The 17,396-nt window shown below is 37.8% G+C and overlaps 1 protein-coding gene and 1 long non-coding RNA gene across 23 annotated transcripts in view; one reads left to right on the top strand and one right to left on the bottom strand.

The window, feature by feature from the left end:
- Positions 1–17,396, top strand: part of ZNF385B (zinc finger protein 385B) — a 382,539-nt gene that overhangs the window by 219,705 nt on the left and 145,438 nt on the right. The window lies entirely within an intron of this gene.
- The window catches only part of LOC112668194 (uncharacterized), a 32,267-nt gene that overhangs the window by 5,873 nt on the left and 8,998 nt on the right, over positions 1–17,396 (bottom strand). For 4 of the 12 annotated variants that reach the window (XR_007408584.1, XR_007408586.1, XR_007408585.1 and 1 more), the window contains exons 4-5: positions 13,125–13,216; positions 8,850–8,992 (exon numbers count right to left, since the gene is read on the bottom strand). This is a non-coding gene — a long non-coding RNA (uncharacterized LOC112668194). Of the gene's footprint in view, positions 1–2,342; positions 2,476–5,923; positions 6,800–8,270; positions 8,345–8,849; positions 8,993–13,124; positions 13,217–14,644; positions 14,763–17,396 lie in introns of those variants that run through there. The other 8 variants (XR_003141549.3, XR_007408588.1, XR_007408591.1 and 5 more) reach the window with 6 other exon arrangements.

Raw genomic sequence — 17,396 nt, 5'->3', positions numbered from 1 at the left:
CAGCTTTGGGGGACCCTTGCTGTGCTTTTGATATTCACAGCAATGCAATGTTAAGATGCACCTGAAAAGTTCAGCCACACAGCAGGGGAATCTAACCTGCCTGGTCTGAATCATTTGGCATCTGTTCCACACTCAAATTATTGTGGTAATTATAGGTATGAGGTGACAATTTGTGGTTGAGTTTTGTTCTGGGACCCCGGTCATCCAGTTCTTTTTTTTTTTCTTTTTAATTATGTTTTACTTTTATAATATTGTGTTAGTAAACAGAGCAGGTGCTATTTCACAGTAGTTGTGTAACACATTCTCTGAGCATGGAAGCAAAAATTTAGCACAAAACAAAACCCTCTAACCTTCTGGCTGGGCTACCTTCCTAAGCATGGTAATTGTATCTGCTCTAAATGAGAGAGAAAAATAAGCAGATTACAATTAGCCTCTGGGGGCCACTGAAGCCAAGATATGCATGGGAGCTTTGTCATCGTTGGCCCTGACAGTGTGGATTTTTTAGAGGCAGGAAAGCCAAGTTCAGTGCTTTCCTGCTTCTCCTTGGTCTCTCATTCAGGGATAACCTGGCTGTGTCCTGCCCCATGCATCATTTACAGAGAAGCTCAGGCGGTGAAAGGAGATACTATCATTAGTTTTTATTCCCTGTATCTCCCAGTGTTAGGGGAAGAGTGCTGTGGTCAGAAGATAGCAAAATTAAAAGCAGGAAGACAAATCAGCAGTGCCTGGGTGACTCAGTCGGTTAAGCATCTTGCCTTCGGCCCAGGTCATGATGATCAAAGTCCTGGGATCCAGCACGTTGGGCTCCATGCTCAGCAGGGAGTCTGCTTCTTTCTGTCCCTCTGCCCCTGCCTCTCCCCCTGCTCGTGCTCTGTCTCTCAGTCTCTCTCTCAAATAAATAAAATCTTAAAAAAAAAAGAGGAAGATAAATCAGCCAGAAGATACTAGAAAATAATAGAAAATGAGATATAGGAACTATGAACTGTGTTTACCCACTGGAAAGCAAAACAAGTGAATTATCTGTGAGTCCATTTCTAAAGACAGGTATTACGGAGGCACTAACTCTTAGGAAACTATTTTCAAAGTGGTGATGGATGTAGATAGACAGGATGGAGTGACATTCAGGGCAGGGAAACTGAAAGTGCACCAGCTGAGAGTACAGACTTGCCTTAGGGGCCATGAGAAGGTCTGCTGAGTGACAAGTCCGTCAGCAGAGTTACCGAGGCTCACACCTGTAGAGCTACATTTTACATTTTGCTGTTAAAATTATAATCATCGGTAAAGTGGTGATGAATTTTTCTAAGGCAAGGGTTAGAGATTTCTTTGGTTCTTGTAGAAAAGTTTCTCTGAATTTAGTGAGCATGGGAAGGGTCACTTTCTTGGGCTGAAATTGGCAAATCTGAGTCCTAGTCAATGAGTAGGAGGAAGAAAAGAGAGAAACAGGGTATGACTAGAAGTTTCCTAGCACAGTTAGTACTAACTCTCCTCCCCTTTTAGGGCAGACCAAGTTCTCAAGATTCTTAGGATAGACTCTTTTAAAGAGTAGTTCTCAGAGTGAATTTCCTGAGCTAGGGTGTCAGCAACCCCACAGGAACTTGTTAGATATGGTAATTTTCAGACCTCATTGTAGGTCTACTAAATTGGCAACTGAGGTGGGACCAGTAACCTGGGTTGTAATAAGCCCTTGTCTTAGTCCATCTGGGCTGCTTTAACTATGAGAAAATCATAACCTGGCTGTCTTATAAATAACAGAAATTTATTTCTCTCGGTTTTAGAGGATGGGAAGTCCCAAATCACTGGTAGATTTGGTGTCTGGTGAGGACCCACTTCCTCATAGACTCACCTTCCAAGACAGAAGGGCCAAGGGAGCTCTGTGAGGTCTCTTCTATAGGGGCACTAATCCCATTCATGAGGGCTCCACCTCAGGACCTGTTCACTCCCCCAAAGCCCCACCTTCCAATGACATCCCCTGAGGTGCTAGGATTTCAAAATATGAATTTGTGGAGGACAGAACATTAGATCTACAGCAACCCCCTAGGTGATTCTCATGCCCGCTAAAATCTGAAAACCATTGCCTTAAAGTAGTTGTTTTCCATATAAAAGTGCTTCAGAAAGTAGAAAGTTGATCAGTTTCTCTCCTAAACCCCTTTCCTCGGTGTTTTTACAAGTGCCTGATTAAATCTGGTAGAAAAAAAAGATCCCAATCAGGTGCTAAGCCTTTGGCACATATGAAATCTCTCTTTGAAAAAGGGAAGTGTAGCTCGGTTCTGGACCTGACAGGAAGCACCTGCAAGCAAGACTGCATGGGGCACAGCATCCGTTCTTGCCCTTGATGCACAAACCTGGGAAGGATTTTTTTTAATCAGTTCTTAATCTGAGACTCAGGAATGTTCTGCTTGATGGAGCTTCAGAAACTCAAATCATGAATTATGTCCAAGGTGGAAAAAGAATAGTTGGTGATGCTGAACTTTAATCCTAAGAGAATTTAGCAAAGAAAAAAAAATGTATTAAATGCACAGTGATAACCTGCAGTTTCAGCCTTTGGGGAGTCACATAAATATGGCAAAGGTAACAGACACCAAACTGAAAGGGGAAAAGTGGAAGCATGAAGGTGCTGGGCACTGGATGGAGAAAGAGCTAGAATGAGGCTTTTTGTCAAGAGGAAGGAGAGTGAGAATCATGGCAGGGGACCAGAATCAGATGAAATGGTGGAAGTCCAGGGTGATGCACAAGAGTTATTATCCACGAAGAGGGACATCTTCCACTTAGAGACATGACCAATTTTTTTAAGCATTATAAAAAAATGGAGAGATTGATCAATATATGACTCGTAGAAAATAGAGCTAAGAATAGGTGTAAAACCAAGGGCCATAGATAATCAGAAAACATAGTTATCCTTGTACTGCTAAGAGCTGACATTTGGAATTCTCATTATGTGCTAAGCACTGTACTAAGTACTCATGATTCCCACAGCAACACTGTGAAACAGATTCTATCTGTGCTTGAGAGATGAAGAAATGGAGGCTTGGGCGAGGAGATTTACATAGCTCCTCAGTGCCTCTAGGATTGGGACCCACCAGTCCTATGCCAGAATCTGAGCCTGGCACCCCTCTGGTATGAATGATGTCAACAAAATAGGTCAGCCCCTTGAGTTCCTAGGGCTCCAGGAGGATCTGATGCTATTCTGTCCACTTTTATTCTCACAATTGCCTTGTTGTTATTTTCTGATTATAAAAGTAATGTAGGATTATTGCCATCCAACTCAAAAAAATGCAAAAAAAAATGTAGGAAGTAAAGATCATTCTCGGTCCCATTGCCCAGAGATAACTCATGTTACCCATAAGCTATACTTTATTCTATGGCTATAATACTTGGTGCCTCAGAACTGTCTGGAAGGAGGCAATCAGCCCGGACTCCCACACTCTAATTCACTAGGTCTGGGTGGGGCCGAGGCTTATGTATTTTTAGTAAGTACCTCTCCTGTGTTCAAGCCCAGTTCTAAAAATGCCGTTCTATATACCTTAGATTTTCAAATACTTGTATGTAGAACATCTCGTATTCAGTTTATCTCTGGATTCTTGAGTACCTTCCTATTTCTCATCAATACCGTCAGACAGGAAGATGTTGAATAGAGAAGAAGTTGCTTCTCATACTTTAGCATGCCTTGTCATCACCTGGAAGGCTTAAATGTTAAAATATAGACTACAGAGTTTCTGATTCCATGGGCCCGGAATGGGGCCTCTATTAGTCAAGATCTTCTTCCAGTGAAACGGAACCAATAGTATATAGAAAGACAGATAGCTATGAAGAGATTTGTGATAGGAATTGGCCCACATGGTCATGAAGGCTGAGAAGTACCATGATCAACTGCCTGCAAGCTGGAGAACTAGGAAAGCCGGTGATACAATTCAGTCCAAGTCTGAAGGCCTGAGAACCAGAAGCTCCGATGTCCAAGGGCATAAAGATGGGACATCCCGGCTCCAGAAGAGAGAATTCATTCTTCTTCCATCTTTTGTCCTATGTGGGTCCTCAACGGATTGGATGATGCCCCCCACATTGGTGAGGGCAGATCTTCTTTACACAGTCTACTGACTCAAATGCTAATCTCTTCCAGAAACACCCTCACAGACACACCCAGAAATAATATTTTACCATCTAAATGGACTGGTAAACCATCACAGGCCACAACAATTTGCATTTCTAATAAGTTGGTGGGAGATGCCAATGCAACTGGTATAGGGACCACACTTTGAGAACTACTGTAATAGTCTTCCAGATGAGATTTCCTGGTAGAAAGTATTCTTGTCTTTGAAAATTCCTTAAAATTCAAGGGCACGGATCTGTCCTTGATGCAATCATTTAGAAACACATTCAGTGACAGATAGTAGCATGGTTAATATCACCCCTCCATCAGGAACTCCATATGTAAAATCTCTATTCAGCTGTTTCTGTGTCTCTATGACAACAGTAAAAGTGTAACAAGAAAAGAATAGCTGCTGATGTTGTCAGCAAAAAAAAATCTTTAATGTCCAAATGGTTGTTGGTAGCAACAGAAGGGATAGTGGGACAAGGTCGGTTACATCCAATAATAGGCATAAGACCTATCACAGAAGTCTAATGTGTGACATTTCTTAAGTAGGACAAATACCAGAAGAGGATGTTGATGCTACTGGCAGTTTTTATGAATTATACATGATGCACTATTTTAAAATTCAGTGGAAAACTGCCATTTACCCTCCCTTGTAAAAGGTATTATATGAAAAGTGAAGTGCTGGGTGAGTAAACATAAGATGCTACCAATATAATGGATCTTAAGCATGCTTCTCTTTGTTCTCTAGCCCCTGACAAAAGATAACCAGGCTTTTGAAAGGAAAGTTGGCCTCTGGAAATCTTCCTGAACTTGATACCTCAGTACTGTTTGTCTGTGCTTCTGAACCAGAAACTAATTTCTAAAATGTTAACTCTTACATTTAATTGGCTTTCGGCCTTAACCCCTTGATGCTGGGGTAATATGACTGTGTAGCTATATTTCTTATTCAACATCGTCCTGGTCTGTTTGGGCTGCTATAACAGAATACCACAGACTGGGTGGGTTATAACAGAAATTTCTCACAGTTCTGGAGGCTGGAAAGGCCAAGATTAAGGCACCCACAGATTTGGTTGAGGGCCTTGCTTCCTTGACAGCTGTCTTTTTGTATGATCTCACAGACTAGAAGGAGCAGGGGATGTTTCTGAGGTCCTTTTATAAGGGCACTAATCCTATTCGTGAGAGCTCCACCCTCATAACCTAATTAGGTCCCAAAAGCCTCACATCCTAATAGCATTATTTTGGGGGGTTGGGTATCAACATATGCATTCTGGAGAGGGAAGGACATAAACATTCAGTCCATTGCAAACATTTATTTGTCAGTCACCAGAAATATAGAAAAACCCACTGCCAGCCAATGCAGTTTATCCTAGAATTTTGAATGCTAAAATTAGAAATCTTTTTTACCATGAGTAGAGATTACTGAAGTCATCTAGGGGAATTTATTCATTTATTATTCAGTCAACATATATCAATTATGTACTTTCCCCCATTCCAGGCATTATTGTAGGGTCAAAGGCTAGAACAGTGAGAGTTCTATATAGAATTCTCTATATAGAAAGAAACCCATACAGTCTTGACCCTTCAAGGAGATTACACTATAGCAGTGTTGAGTTTTGTCTTATTTTATGTCTTCTAGAACCTTACTATGTAAAGGGCCAACAGTGTCGATGTCACTTGGGAAGTTGTTAGAAATGCATCATCTCAGGCTTCATCCCAGATCTCCTGACACAGAATCTGTATTTTATTTTATAAAATCCCCACCTGATTTGTATCCATGTTACATTTTGAGAATCACTGCTCAAAAAAAAAAAAAAACAGAGCCTGAGGCAAAGATTACAGTTCTGATTTTATTTGAGAGTGCAAGCCCAGGACAGTACAAATAAAGGAAAAGGAGTTAGTCAGGCAAGGGAAGCTGCAGCGCAATGGGATACTGTGCTGGCTCCTATGTCACAATGAATCTGGAAAGGGCACAGCGGTTCAGGCAGCAGGTGCATTTGCTGGGCATGGGGAACTGCTTCTCCAGACAGTTTGCAAGGAAGGTTCACACCTGGCCCCCTCCTGACTCCTGCTTTCTGCTGCCTGAGGTTCACACCAGTGGGAGGTGCCACCCCTGCACTTCTGAGTGACAGCGTCCAAATCCGAAGTGGAGGGGTGGGTGCAGACCAGGAAAGAGAAAAAGCAGGGAGCAGCTAAGGGCTTCTGTGAAGACACACAAAGCTCCTGTGTCAAAACAACGTATATGGAAAATTCCATCCAGTAAGTCAGCAGAAGTGAATAGAAATGGCACTGATTTGTCAGCCACCAGAAACACAAACCCCTCTGCTGGACAAGGGAATTCACCCTAGAATTTTGAATGTTAAATTTTGTCATCATGACTAAGAGTTATTAAAGTCTTTTTTAACGTTCACTAGTCACTCTGTCACTCCCTGACTTATGACCTACTCTTGACAGCTCGCGGGATTTCCGTGTATCTGCTATTCTGTTGGCTCCTCCCACCCCTAGATTTCTAGCTTCTCTTCTCCACGCTTATGAATACCTGTGGTGCATTGATCAGTATGTGTGAGTCTCAAATATTCAGGCCCCTCTCTACTCACCCAGTATATAGCTGCGCACATCATACACACGTCTGCTTTAATGTCATCATGCCCGTATCTTCAGCCTTAGACCAGCCAAAAACCAAGTCCAGATAGAACCAAACAGTCCAGGCTACTAAATCCAGATAAGCAGATAGTAAGAGGTATCAAAGGAGAAACCACAGATCCCAGAGTGAAGCGGATCCAAGACCCTGCAAACACTGTTGCTCATTCTCTCCCAGAAGTGTGCCCTCCCAGTGTGTTCCCCGAATGAGAAATTCTTATTCAGGTCATCCAGATTTCACTCTGTCTGGAATCTATGGAAATTAGGAAAATGTGACCAATATCTAAGTGTCAAAAGTAGTTATCCCCAAGTGATGGAAATAGAGATTTTCATTTTCATTTTTATCATATCTTGTGCTTTTCAAAATTTCTGTGATACAGCTTTACTGCTTTTATAATGAGAAACTCTTCAATTATTATTTTTAGAGTGGTATGTTTTGTCAAGGAAACTCTTTTAAACACAGAATACAGAAAAACTGGAATGACATGTCAGTCATTAAATTTTAACTTATTTGCATATTTTATAGACACTCAGTAAATCTGCCTAAACTCTAGTCTAGAATTTAGAAAACTCTAGATTTCCACAGCTCCCAAAACATAAAGGAGATAATCTTTTTTGTCAGAGCAAAAGAGAAGAAATAGATTCAGACCCAGAAAGCAGAAATGGTGCTTTCTGAAGGCAACGCTGTACTGCCCAATGTCTAATAAGGCATTTCAAGAATGTCTGTGACTCCCATGTACTGGTGAAATGCAGACCCTCTACCGCCCAGCCCTACAGTAATGAGAGCTAAAAATGACAGCTTGTGTTACTGGTCAGGCCTAAACTCTAGACACCTGTCAAGGAGTCGCTCAGTGTCACATACTCTTAACCTTTTAAATTTTTCTATGATCAAGGAGAGCCCTTTTCAAACTCTACTTCAAATTCTAATCTCAATTTACATGCTTCACAAGTAGCAGAATCATGTTTCCCACTAGTAATCATTTGATCAACTCTGATCTACACATTAGAGGTAATCTTGTATAAATTTTCACAGACATGTTAGTGGGGCACCTGGGTGGCTCAGTGGTTGAGCATCTGTCTTGGGCTCGGGTCGTGATCCCGGGGTTCTGGGATCGAGTCCCCCATTGGGCTCCCTGCATGGAGCCTGCTTCTCTGTCTGCCTATGTCTCTCATAAATATTAACAACAACAACAGATATGGTTAGTGTATTTTCTACACATTTGTTGATGGCCAACTACTACTTGTACTCCTTAAGTTATTACAAAAAATAATAATAATAATCTCTATTCAGATTTATAAAATAATGGGTTCTTATTTTCCAAAGGTCGTTTATGATCAGTTCAGAACTCACTAATGTTGGGATGCCTGGTTGGCTCAGTTGTTTAGTGCCTTCCTTTGGCCCAGGGCGTGATCATGGAGTCCCAGGATCAAGTCCCGCATTGGGCTCCCTGCATGGAGCCTGTTTCTCCTTCTGCCTGTGTCTCTGCCTCTCTCTGTGTCTCTCATGAATAAATAAATAAAATCTTTTTAAAAAAGAACTCACTGGTGCTGAGAAACCCTCCTCGCCCAGATAGTTATGTTTTCTTCAGAAGAGTTCATAGGTTTCAGGCTAAATCCCTGTGTTAGAAGAAGAAAAGGTGACTTTCTTGTTATTTGCTGTCCTGATTTACTGGGATGGTGGAGGCCTCAGGCCTCTAATACCACTGGCATTTGCCGGGTAGAACCAGTTAATTCACCTGGGAACACTATACATAAGGAAGTGAATTAATAATGGCCATTTGGGCTCCCTGTAATTACTAAGCTCATTTGATAATGTGTGAAAATAAATGCATCTTAAGGCATAAGGATTCCTGACTGTTCACTTTTGACATTGAACCAAATCACTCAATAAGTATTCATATAGTTCCTGCCAGGATGCACATTTTACGAGTTAGGGTCTATTGTCACCCTACTTGTTAAACAGCGGTATGTGATACTTACTTTGGGGATCCAGCATGAATGACTGCTATTGGGTCCCACCTTCACGACCCATAAGTACACTCTAAATCCAAGACCATGTGTTGGTCTCTTTCTTAAAAAAATAAAAATAAAAATAAATACATAAATAAATAAATGTACTTACAACTGATTATTCTAGTGAAATTAATTTTCATTTGTTTCATGCTTAGAAAACAATTCTTCAAGTGGTAGATGACTTGGGTTGGTTTATAAACTGGAGAATATGACCCAGATGAAATAGCACAGGAAGCGGTATGTCTAGATGTCCTATATTTAATCAGAAAATGTTTCCAGTCAGGTAGAATGATAAGTAGCATGTACTGGAATTAAGACATATATTTTAAAAAATGATTACGTAACATTAGCATGTCAAGATATATTGCTACATGCATTTAAAAAAAATCAGTGTGTGTATTTTAAACATGCGTCTATTAGGTACTCAAAATCCTTGACATGTGGAAAAGGACTTCCTTACATTAAAGATAGAAGATACACTGTTTCAACAAATATGAAGCCAGAAACAAAATAACATCAGACGAGCACTTCTTAAAATGCGCAATGTGGAAAACGAAATCGCTTCACAATTACGTACTTTGTATGAAAAGAAAATACTATTCCCTTGTGCTACTGAATATAAAGTGTTTTTGGATTCAGTTAAAAGGTGTGTTTAGGCATAGTGACATTTTACAATTTTAAATGTTATATAGTACTCTTTGGAAATACAGTTTGAGAAATTCCCTCCAGAAACCACGTTGACAAAGATAGCATTTATAAGCAGGCGAGGAAATTTCCTCCAAAACAAACTTGCTGTTTTCCTTTGCAACAAATTAAAATCTGTATGGAGTAAGCTCTATGATATAGTTATGAATACTTACCACATACAAAAATATTGACTTTGGAAAAGCCTCTCCAGGTTTTAAGGCCTACTGATAATATCATTTGCATTTGAATTTATACGATGAGCAGAGTTTAATAAAGATTACCGACATCAACATTTTTAAATTGTAGGAAGGGTTGATGGAAGTTCCAAGTTCCAACTGCAGTCTTCTCTGGCCAGTTAACTCAGAAGTTCTAGATAATATGACCATTCTTTTAATGGGCTAGAATTATTTTATCATTATTTCTCTTCAGTTCCATGTCTTCTTGTGATCACTCCTTTTTTCTAATCCTCATTAGCCCTGTCTTAGGAATCCACTTTTTAAAATACATTTACATTATTTTTTATAGTCCTATACTTTTAGGGTTTGGCTTTTTATTATTTTTTAATCTTTTGATAGCTTTTCCAGTTGGCTTTTCAACTTATTGAGGGCAGAGTCTCCGTGGGCTCACTCTGATGTTTCCCACAGCGCCAACCCTTAGAGGAGGCTTTCCATAAAAGTGTTCTAAATGGACTCAGCTTTAAAACTGATCGCAAATTACCACAGAGGCACTTTCTGAAGGGAGCCTTGCATTCAACTTCTGATAAATATCAGTGTCTACCACAGCCTTTTTCTCCTCTTTCCCACAAAAAGAGAAGTACCGTATTTTGTGTGGAAAGGGAATGTGGAGGAAGTACCAGAGTGAAAAGAACTAAATTTTCGTCACAGCTACTTTGGTGACTAACCCTGAGAGCTTTTCCAAGCAACCAGATGCTGTCAAGCTGCCTTTATCAAGGGTCAGCTGGGGGTACCATGGACTTGGCTCGCTTCTTAGAATTGCTACTAGTCACAGGTATGAGAGCACTCTTGAGTTCTATGACTTACCGTAAAAACACACACCTGAAAGCGTTGCCCTTACCATAATACCCTGTGTGTCATAATGTTGTTTGAAGGTCCTTGGCCATTGCATTGTTGTTGTCATCGAAAATAAATTGCCTTTGAAAAACTGAGATCCTAGAAACCCTGTTTTAAAAGATCCATGCTTCACCAATGCTTGTACTCTGAGCTAGATCCCAGTATAACCATTATTTGAGGCTGTCTTGGCAGAGTGGTAACACCAGCTGACATATATTGAGTGTGTGTACTTCGCTAAGTGCTAGGTGTGCTGTCCCTTTTAATCCTCAATACTTTCCTATAAAGGCAGGTACTTTGTAGGTGAGAAAACTGTGGCTTGGATAGGGTAATGTGTCAAAGACCTTACAGATCAAAAGGGGCAGAGCTAGACCTGACTCCACATTCATCTCCTCCAGCACCAATGCATGTTTCTTCTGCTCTGCCCTGGCAATACTATGAGCTAAAGCCCGATCAGTTTTGTAGCGATACAAATCCATGAGGAAGAAAGTTAAATAGGAGGTAAAAATCAGACTGTTTAATCTCAAATTGGTTTGAAGATGCCTGGGGAATCACATTGATCTTTTGAGGTAGCTAAGAAAAATTTTAGCATCTTTGTACATGAAGAGTTTTTAAAATACTAATCAATGAAAACTAAATATCAAGATACGTTTCTTACATGTTGCTTAGAACATGTTTGTCAGCAATGGGCGAATTTTCCAAATAGGTAATTTATGTTATAATGTCAGGATTTTGTTCTCTAATGTAACATTCGATTTATAATAACTTCCATTAAAAAAATGATAGTCTAGTGGCAGAATCATTCTGGCTTTTCAGACTCTCATTTGTTGGCAATATGTATGATATTTCCTTTGAAAAATTGCAGAGTAGTGACCCATTATAGAAGGCAAAAAAAAAAAAAGTAATTTATAGCTAGATGGGCTAGTAGAAACAAACTCTGACATAATGTTCAAAGTATATCACAATTTGGCACTCTTATGTGATTTGCTGAATACAGCATTTATGATTATTGTAACAGTGTTTTAAAAAAGGAAAGCCTGCATGTTGTATTTTGGATAATAAAACTCTGAACTTTTGTTTAGTGTCTTAAAAGTAAGCTCACAAAAATAGTCTGATCCCAATTACACATTTTATTAGTGGGCAGTTTTAAGTACTGTGTAAAGATCTTCTCAGGGTATATTCTGATGAAGTCTCAGACATTTTATAGAATAAAATAACCACATCTAGCAGTATGCCAGTGCTCAATAATCCTGAAAATCCTAATACATCACACTTGTTATATTCCTTTTTTTTTTTTTTTGGTAGAATCTACTATAGAAAGACATTCAATTTCACTTGATGCCACAGATTTTTCATACATCTCCCACCATTGTGATGAGAATTGTAGGTTAGTCACTAAGTAGTAAAAATGCAGTCATTTTGACCCTGCCCTTGAAATCACTTTCTGGTTGACTCTTTGGATATTGTTGTAATAAAAGGTTCAGCAGATCATAGTTTTAAATGGAGAAATAGATAATAAAAAAGCAAATTATCCTAATGGCATATTTGGGGGGAAAGATGTTTAAAAACTTAAATCTTTCCTTTTGACAATGAAATTTTAGTATAACGTTTTAGTGTAACTGGCTCTGTTGATGAAATTTTAGTATAATGTTTTAGTGTAACTGGCTCTGTTGATTTTAAGGGCTCTTGTAGCTGTTGACTGCAAGGATATTTGTAATAGGTATGTTGTAATTAATACAGAATTTCAAGTAACTCAGAAACACGTACATACATGTATCATAGCTGTGTCCTAATTTCAAGTGGTAAATGTGAGTTTGAAAGTAAAAGGTTCTTCAAATAACTTGGGCACAACCTAAATTAGTTTTTTTATATCAAGTTCTATTTTTTTATATACCAGAGCTATAAAAGAAAAATAAAATCCACAACACAAAACTGCAAAATTATTATCATGCTTAGATTTGGAAACTTCATATACTCATTATTATTAGGTTAAAAGTAAGAAAAGTTGTTTATTCCACACCCGTTATCTAGTTTTCATAAAGCATAAAAATGATAATCCTAGATTATAACCAAGAATTCCACACACAAAATGAATATTTTATTATTGCTTTGGGATATTTTCCGAATATGCTTCATGAACTTCAAAATCTCTTATTCTTGCTTCACCCAGCCCTAAACACTTACTCCTCCTCCTCTTAGCATAAAGCTATCAAATGGGCTGGCAATAGCCCCAAACCTAAAAGCAGTTTCTAGATGTTGCTGAAGAAATATGCCCAGAGTCTGTAATGCTTTCAAAGGATTGTAAGAATGTGCAGTTTTGTCTTGTATATTCAAACAAGATGGTGCTGACTGGGATACCAAGTGTGTTATGCACCTTCATGCAACGAAGAGTGAAATGGCCTATGTATTTATAATGCCACTTAAATCTTGTCTTTTTTTTTTTTCTTCTATCCACATATATTCACAAAACTTTTGGGAAACTTGGCTGGACTTCACCATGTCCTTCTCCAGTGGGAGTTTAATGTTGCTGTTGTGTAGGGAAGGTGGGAGGTGGAAACATTTTTCCTAAATGGAATGTGGGTCTTTCTGTGAGAGTAATATAATTCTGGGAACTTTGGGTAGGCACTCACCATGTGCTGGTTTCTGTGATGGAGGAAGAAAAATAAATAATATAGGATTGGTTCTTGACTTTAAGGATCTCACGATGTAGTAGGCAAGACTGCTGTGGAAACAAGTGGCATTATACAGAACAAGAAATGCAAAACAATTACTTTAATTTTGTAAAGCAGTTTAAATGGCTATGCTCTTCTATAGATCCACCAGAAGGGATTTCATTATTCTTTCAATATAAAGGTATATACCTCCTCAAAGATTTGAGAGATAAAATATTTGATCCAAAAAATATAGAAATGGATACATGATCAGCTCCCCAGACTTACATATTTAGATAAACATTTTCTCATTTGGAGTACCCACCTTAGGAAAGTAAGCAATACTCTCTTTTGATGAGAATATTATTAGATTTCCTCTGGTTGACTTGCTTTCAGAAGTAATTTAATACTGTCAAACTTGTCAGTGTCCAATTTACACTTTAGAGTTTTTCAGTTGAAGTGCTAAACCCCCCCCTTATTTAATTGCATATTAAAATGATATTTTAAAGAACTGTTGTATAGTTTTTGAATGGTATCTTTAGTTCCCAATATACTGGAGTTAGTTTGTTTTATTAGAATTCAAATTGGGTTTGTTATCCTACAACTCTTTTATTTGTAAACATTCACTAGCGATGATGGTTGGGCCATACAGCAAGGCAGACCCCTAAATCTAGTCTGAGCTAGAAGACTGACACAGATGAAGACTCAGCTCCCATTTAGAGTTGTTTTGACTTAGGTTTGCATTTAACATTTTTAGCATTATATAATGTAGAGTCTCCTTTAATAGAGGTATCTTGACAGACATAAAACTCAGGGAGAAAAATAGTTCCATATAAAACTATAAAGAGTATTTGTGTTTAAATTATTTGGGAAAAATATTAAGTAAGGAAATTTGAAGAGAGTTTCTCTAAGTTTTGTCCATTAATTTAGCTGTGACTGAGAAACTTTGGCAATTAGTTGAAATGAAACATTTGGCTGTTCTTTCTTTGATATGACAATATGTGATACAAGTTTATGAGGTATTCTCACTTTGTTTCTGTTAATTCTCATGGTCAAATACTTTCCATCTACATGAGTTTGGCACTAAATTTTATAAGGGAGTGAATATCTCAAGTTTTTGAATCAGAAAATCTGGGTGAATCTCAGCTTTGAAACTCAAACAGCCTAGTTTTGAGCAAGTCCCTTAGCCTTCCTGGAACTTCCGTTTCTAAACCCATACAGTGGGTATGTTTTGAACCAAAAATTTGAACCAAAAAGTGTACCAATAATTAGATCACTCAAGAGATTCTGTAGAAGATAGAGGTATAACAGCAAGGCCGTCTGTTGAAAAAGTCAAATACCATCTGTTACTCAAAAAGGTCTAAATACTTATTCATTCCTGCAGAAGTGTTCTGCTATCTGTTAAAATACACACACACACACACACACACACACACACACACACACACTGTTTATCAATACAATTATTAAAATGTTCATTTACTCATTTATTTTTCTACCTTTTGTCAAATAGGATGCTTTCCCTGTATATGGATTGAGCAATGATTCCTCACGTATTTTGGAACTCTTTACAATAAGTGTCCTCAAGAATCATTTTCTTCTTTACACTGCATATATCTAAAGCATTTAATATAAAAATCTATTACTTATAGCAAGCTGTCCCCCTAATTAATTAAAAAGAATGAGTACAAAATGCTTTTTTAAAAAAAAAAAATTTCCAGGTGTTATATGCAACTGATGAATCACTAAATTCTATCCCTGAAACTAATAGTTTTTTATAATACAATATATGTTAACTAAATTGAATTTAAGTTATAAATAAATAAAGTTTCTAAACCACAGGAATTTTAGTAAATTCTTCTGAAAAGGATGTGCATTTATTTTAATGCATTTTAATGTTTCAAAGTGCCAAACAAATAGGTCTTAGAAGATGTCAGAATTTGTTGTTATGTAGACAAAGCCTTAATTACAAGGAACTTATGGTAGTTATTATAACTTTATGTTTTTTTCAGAATCCAAATTTAAAACCATAATAATGTATATGATTCATGCTTTTGATTCATCATGTGCACAGTCCCACACACCCTCAGACATATAGATTTTATCTTTTAATAAACACATACTAGAATATTGTGGATTATGTATCTTGTAAATGGACTTAATTTTTGACATATTCAAACACATGTACTGATACATATATCAAGCAAAGGCCTTACCATGTTTGGGACACTTAAAACCAAAGTACATTTGAACTATTCCATGATGGGAATAAGGAAAATTCCATGGTGAGCTCCATAACCTAAGATCTACTAGCCTCATTCATAGGAAAACCCAATCCATATCCTGCCTAAGCTGGTATCTCTCACCATGGTGAAGAAGGATGCAGACTATACAGCACATGATCTAAAGCGCCAGAAAGACCCATGGCTGAAGAGGCAGCTGAGTAATTTCAGGCATATCAAGAAAACAAACTCATTTATATGGATTTTAGGTTTGGCTATGTTTTTAAGATATCTTCCTGAAAGCATGTCAAGATTTACTAATATTATTTTTGAGTTCTCAAAACTTTGTATTTATAGAATGTCTTTCATCCTAAAGAACCTAAGACAGAACCACTTTACTAACCATAAACTAGCTTGCAATAGGGTACACTGCAGTTACCATGGCAACTATGTTATAAATCTTTCTTTTCACTAAGTTGGAAGTTTGTCAAGATTCTTTCTTTGGACTGACATTTTCAATGCTTGAACTCTAGTGAAGATTATTTTTACTTTTTCATATTGTGAAAAGTTGAATTAATCTTTTCAAAGACTTTTGTGTGTATTGAATTTTTTGTATCAGAACACTTCAACTTAGATCATGAAGTTCAAACCAAGAAAGAAAAGGGCCTCTGAAGCAAAAATACTATTTTTTCCTTAACTGTAAGACATGAACATCACATATACTTCATATCTATCTCATGAAATATGCCAATGTTCCCAAACTACATTAAAGTGTAAAATAAAATGGTATTGGGATGTAGCTTCTATCCATAGGACTTCTGAATGACTGCCACAAAGATATCTATGCATCAGTTGTATGAGAAGCTCAGATGGAGTGACTGAGGAGAGATGGATGGGAAGAACCCAAAAGACTAATAGACGCTTAATTTCAAGGGTGAATTTACTGACTTTTGGGAGATAACTGTGAAGGGTACAGATAACTTTGCATTTGCAGTCATTGACATCATATTAAGCTATATGCATATTCAATCATAGGTGCTAAGGCAGTGAGTGCATCTTATTTGTAAAATACAGTCAAAGCAATACCTACATCTATATAGTAGATATTGGCCACTACTGAATTGTGGTAAAGTGTTACGATGCCTTTTAAGATGGTGCACTATAAATCCACAATAAAAATATAAGACTTGTGGTGTTAAAAACATAAGAAGCAAGAAAAGAACAAGAACCAAGGGAAATTGGGTCTTTCTAAAGAGATAGATTAGGTGCCTGGATGTGGGGTGCTGTCACAACAAGTAATTAAATAAGAACAGCTGTGGAGAAGGGAGTGGATAGAGGCTGGAAGAAAATTGAGGAGTATAATAGAAAAATCTTAGATCGCCTTGAACAAACTCTCAGAAATATGAACATTAAAGATGCTGCTGGTTGGGGCTTAGTAGGAAGTGAGAAGCATTTTCCTAAGAAACAGAAGAATGGGAAGCTTTGTGACACAGTGGCAAAACTCAATGGAATTTATCTTTTAGTTATGTGGAATACTGAACTTGGGAAAGATGAGCTGGGATATCTAGCTAAGGGGGTTTTCAAGTAAAGTGTTAAACATATGACCTGTTTCTTGCTACTTAGAGTCAAGTGCAAGAGGAGAGATATAAATTGAAGGAAGAACTGTTAAACAAAAAGGAAACGAATGAAAATTTGGGAAATTCTCAATCTATTCAGATGACAAAAAAACTAAGAGACCTCTGAAAGAAAAGAACTAGAAAGAAAAGGGAGAGAAGAAAAAAGCCAAGGGTGGCTGTATAACTTTTTGCTGAAACCTTTAAAAGATCAAATGATCAGTGTTCCATCATAAAAATGTAAAATTGTGCCTCATAGCTCTTCACAATTAAATTAGAGAGCTTCCAGGAATTTGTGTTGCCCTCACCTATCTCAACAGGAGCCAAAGACAAAAAAGGAATTATCTCAAGAAGATTTGTGGATATGGCTCTAATGCAGAGCACTGTTGTATTATCCATAAAAGACACAAAAATTT

The sequence above is a fragment of the Canis lupus genome, chromosome 36, assembly GCF_003254725.2.
Source record: "Canis lupus dingo isolate Sandy chromosome 36, ASM325472v2, whole genome shotgun sequence".
NCBI classification, from domain to species: Eukaryota; Metazoa; Chordata; class Mammalia; order Carnivora; family Canidae; genus Canis; species Canis lupus.
The sequence above is the reverse complement of the archived record's forward strand: the minus strand, read 5'-3'. Positions and strand labels throughout refer to the sequence as shown.